This window comes from Henckelia pumila, chromosome 4, assembly GCF_033568475.1.
Source record: "Henckelia pumila isolate YLH828 chromosome 4, ASM3356847v2, whole genome shotgun sequence".
Taxonomy (NCBI): domain Eukaryota; kingdom Viridiplantae; phylum Streptophyta; class Magnoliopsida; order Lamiales; family Gesneriaceae; genus Henckelia; species Henckelia pumila.
Window position 1 is genome coordinate 79,133,732 of NC_133123.1, and position 5,312 is coordinate 79,139,043.

The window sequence follows — 5,312 nt, forward strand, 5'->3', positions numbered from 1 at the left end:
CGTTCTTCAATCCGACTTCGATACGGTAATGCATATAAACTCAAGAACAACTATTCATGCTCGATTCTGATTTCTTCCAATATTAAACTTTTAAAAACATGTTGGAACAGAAGAAAACTTACACTAAATAGAAGCTCGTTGCAAGAGGATTGCAGTGCTATGTCCGAAATTAAATTCGGTTGAACGAATCTTGAGATATCTAATTTGGAAGATGAAGAAATGACTTAAAATTCTGAAATGAGGAAGAAGTTTCGATGCTTTGCTCTTAACTTCTGATATTCATGCATACAATACACGTATAAAAGCATATAAATCCATGTGTACTCCACTCAAATTAACAAAATTGCATTTTGGCCCCTAATTTCTTCATAAATTGCAAAATAGTCCCGGACCCTCTTTTTAATTCAATTTCAATCCTAATTAATTTAAGAATATTAGAATTTAATTCTAAACTTCAAATATTCTCAAATTAAATATTCTCGAATTAAAATTAAATAATCTCGGGCCTTACAATTCTCCCCCTCTAAGATATGATTTCGCCCTCGAAATCGCATGCAATCTGTATACATATAAGATAATGAAAGAATAGAAATACTGAATAAGACTCACATCAGTGAAATAACTCTAGAAATCTCTGTTTCATATCTTTTTCAGTCTCCCATGTCGCTTCTTCAACTCCATGTCGAGTCCACTGAACTTTGACTAACTGTATCGCTTTGTTTATGAGTTGCTTTTCTTTAAGATCAAGTATTTGAATAGGCTTCTTGAAATAACTCAGAGTTTCATCAAGTTCAGTTTCATCAGGTTGAAGAATATGTGAAGAAGCAGGTTGATACTTCCGAATCATCGAAACATAAAACACATCATGAATTCCAGATAAATATGGAGGCAATGCAAGTTGATAAGCAAGATCTTCTATCTTCTTCAGAATTTCATACGGACCAATAAATCGCGGAAACAACTTTTCTCTCTTGCCAAATCTAACATTACCCCTGAACGGAGAAATCTCCAAAAATACTCTGTCTCCCTGCTCAAAACATAACGGTCTACGTCTAACATTCGCATATCTGGCTTGTCTATGCCGAGCTATTTTCATTCTCTGCTGAATAAGCTTCACCTTTTCAGTCATCTCTCGAGTCATATTTGGCCCAAGTTTAGGAGCTTTTGAAACATCATCCCAATATAGAGGAGATCTACACTTCTTACCATATAACGCTTCAATCGGTGACATCTCTATACTCATCTGATAGCTGTTATTATACGAAAATTCCATGAGTGGTAATGAATTCTGCCAACTAGTGCCAAAATCTAGCACTACAGCTCTAAGCAATCCCCCAGTGTCTGGATAGTTTGCTCTGACTGTCCATCTGTTTGAAGATGATACGCAGTACTCAAGTGCAAAAAAGTACCTAGAGCTTGCTGCAGGCTGTGCCAAAAGTGAGATGTGAATCAAGGATCTCGATCAGATACAATAGACTTTGCCACTCCATGCAATCTGACCACTTCTCTGACGTAAATATCTGTCATCTGATCATGTCTATACGTCATTTGTAAGGAATGAAGCACGCTGATTTCGTCAATGTATCAATAGTCACCCAAATAGCATCGCAACCTCTAGATGAACGCGGTAACGTCGTAACGAAATCCATAGAAATGTGATCCCACTTCCATTCTAGTATAGACAAGCTGTGTAATAAACCCCCTGGTTTCTTTCTTTCAGCCTTCACCTGTTGGCAATTAAAACATCGAGATACAAAATTGGTGATATCAGACTTCATCTGTTTCCACCAATACTGATTCTTCAAACCGTTTTACATTTTTCTGGCACCCGGATGAATACTATATCTACTGCAGTGAGCTTTTTTTAAATATTTGCTGTCTCAAATCAAAAACATCTGGAACAACAAATATGTTATTCACATATAAAAAATCATCAACAATGACCTTATATTCGGATTGATGCCCTGACCTGATCATCTAAATCGATTTATGAATATCCAAATCTGATTTCTGTGCCTCTTTGATTCTCTTCAACAATTCAGGCTCAGCTTGAATAGCACAAACACGGATAGGCTTCACATCTGTTTCAAATACTAAACCAGCAGTACAACAATTATCTATCAAATGAAAAATACCAATAGTAGATAAAGATGGAGAGCATATCTTCCTACTCAATGCATCAGCCGCTGCATTGGATTTTCACGGATAGTGTTTGATCTTGCAATCAAAGTCCTTCAATAAATCAAGTCATCTTCTTTGCCTCATGTTCAATTTAGACTGTGAAAACAGATATTTCAAGATTTTATGGTTAGAATAAATTTCAAATTTCTCACCATAAAGATAGTGTCACCGAATCTTCAATGCAAATACGATGACGGCCAATTCAAAGTCATGGATTGGATATCGAATCTCATGTGGTTTCAGGTGTCTCGAGGCATAAGCAATCACATGTCCTCGCTGCATAAGAGCACATCCTAATCCTCTGTGATAAGCATAACAATAAACAGTGAAATCACCAGTACCTGAAGGAATAGTCAATATTGGTGCAGTCGTCAATATTTTCTTTAGTTCAAGAAAACTGGTCTCACAAGCTTCAGTCCAGATATACGGGGCATTCTTTTGTGTCAGTTGCGTAATAGGCTTAGCAATGCTAGAGAAATCTTTAATAAATCTGCGATAGTAACCTGTCAAACCCATAAAACTACGTATTTCCGAAACTAAAGCAGGTCTTGACCAATTTATCACTGCCTCAACCTTGCTCGGATCAACTGAAATACCATCACCTGAAATGATATGTCCAACACAAATTTCTGCAACCAAAATTCACATTTGGATAGCTTGGCATACAATTTCTTTGCTCTCAATGTTTTCAGAACAGTTCTTAGATGTTCAGCATGATCACATAAATTCTTTGAATAAATCAAAATATTGTCAATGAAAATAATGACAAAGTCGTCAAGATATCTCTGAAATATTCTATTCATCAATCCCATAAAAACTGCTGGGGCATTCGTTAAACCAAACGGCATAACAATGAACTCGTAATGACCATACCTCGTTCTAAAAGCAGTCTTTGGAATATCCTCATCTCGCACTCGCAACTGATGGTAACCAGATCTTAGATCGATCTTGGAATACACTGAAGAACCCAACTGATCAAACAAATAATTTACTCTAGGCAAATGATATCGATTCTTTACCATTGATTTATTCAGTTTCCGATAGTCAATTCATAGTCTCATCGATCCATCTTTCTTTCATACAAACAGAACCGGAGCGCCCCAAGGTGAAACGCTCGGTCGAATGTACCTTTAGCCAAAAGATCCTCTAGTTGATCCTTCAATTCTTTCAATTCAACTAGTGTCATTCGGTAAGGTGCTTTCGATATTGGTTATGTACCTGACATCAGTTCAATACTGAAGTCTACCTCTCGAGCTGGAGGCAAACCTGAGATCTCATTAGGAAAGACATCAGCGAATTCACTAACCACCAGCAAATCTGCCAACTTTGAGCTAGTTTTTATCACATCTACAACATAAATCAAAAATCCCTCTGCGCCTTTCTGCAATAATTGAGTCATAGACAATACAGATATCAAAGGAATTCTAGCTCGTGAAACCTTACCATAAAACTTCAATTCGTCAGCCATCTCTTGTCTGAATCTCACAACCTTCTGAAAACAATCAACTGTAGCCCTGTACTTGTTTAACATATCTATGTCGATAATACAATCAAAATCTGATAAACCAAGCACAATACAATCTATCTCAATCACATTGTCTTCATACTGTAGTATACAATTCCTGATAGATTTCACAGATACTATGCCTTTCCCCAAAGGTGAAGAGATAGAAACTACAGTAGCTAATGGCTCAACAGAAAAATCATGTGATACAACAAATTGCTCAGAAATAAATATATGTGATGCACCTGTATCTACTAGCACATAAGCAGGATAACCAAAAAGAGAACAGTTACCTGCAATAACATCATCAGGTGCTGCCTGTGCTTGCTCCTCAGTCAAATCAAAGACTCGAGCTTGTTGCCTAGGAGGTTGACTCACTGTCTGGCTTTCTCCTGCTTGACTCTGTGATGGTGGCTGAGGTTGGAATGAGTGAACTGATGATGCTTGCCTATCTGGCTATGTCACTAATCTAGATGATCCAACACCCTGTGAACTTCCAGAACCATTTTGTGGGTAAATTCCAGCAAAATGACCCATCTGATTACAAATGTGGCAACTTCCAAACACTCCTCTACATTGGTCACTGGCATGAAGACCTTCACATTTGTTGCAGTATACACCCGAGGAACCTGAACTCTGTCCCGACTTGAACTTTATTTGTCCACTAGAGCTGGAAGAACTGCTACCTGATTTCTTAAACTGCTTCCATTTAGCTTTGAAGAAATCTCTTCTGCTACTACCACTTCCTTACTCAAATCTAGGTGGTGGTGGTGGTGGAATTTGTGGCTGATCTTGGGGTGGTCTAGCTGGCGGTGATACAAACTGTGCTTCTCTCTATTTCAGTATACCAGCTTCTGCTCCGTTTGCACGATTAAGAGAATCAGTAAAGTTATTTGGTCGTTCAACATTCACCAAAGTAAAGATATTTGGATTCAAGACATTTATGAACTGATCAGCTTGAGCTTCATCATTGTCTGCAATATGGGGAGCAAATTTCAACAGACTCGTGAACTTGACAACATATTCTTTGATGTTCAACTGCTCTTGTTGCAAACTAGCAAAGTCTGCCCTTTTTTTCTTTTATATAGGAAACTGGGAAGAATTGTTGATAAAAAGCAATTTTAAATACAGACCAGGTAATGATTGTATCTCAATTCTCCATTGCTTTCTTTGCTGCTATCCACAAACCTTTTGCAACGTCATGTAGTTGATGAACCACAATTCGGATTCGACGATCGTCTGAATAATCGAGATTCAAACAACTACTCTATATCTTCCAGCCAATTCTCACACTCAACAGAATTCTCAGTTTCCTTCAATGTTGGCGGTTTAAAAAACTGAAAACGTTTCAACAAAGTTTCATAGGTGTAGCTGTGACATCTATCATATCTCTAGATGTACTACCCTTTTCAATTCTAGGAACTTTTGTTGTTGGTGGCACTATCGGTGCTACATTCTCCTGTTCTGGCTGAGGAACTGTACCTGTCTATCTCGTAATCGGTCGTCAAGGCATATCTGATATTCAAACAGATTAGTGCTCAATACAACTGTTACGCCTTAAACGCATATAAATCTCGAATTATGAGATTAATGTTTTTAATTCATTAACATGTCTTATTTCTCTATG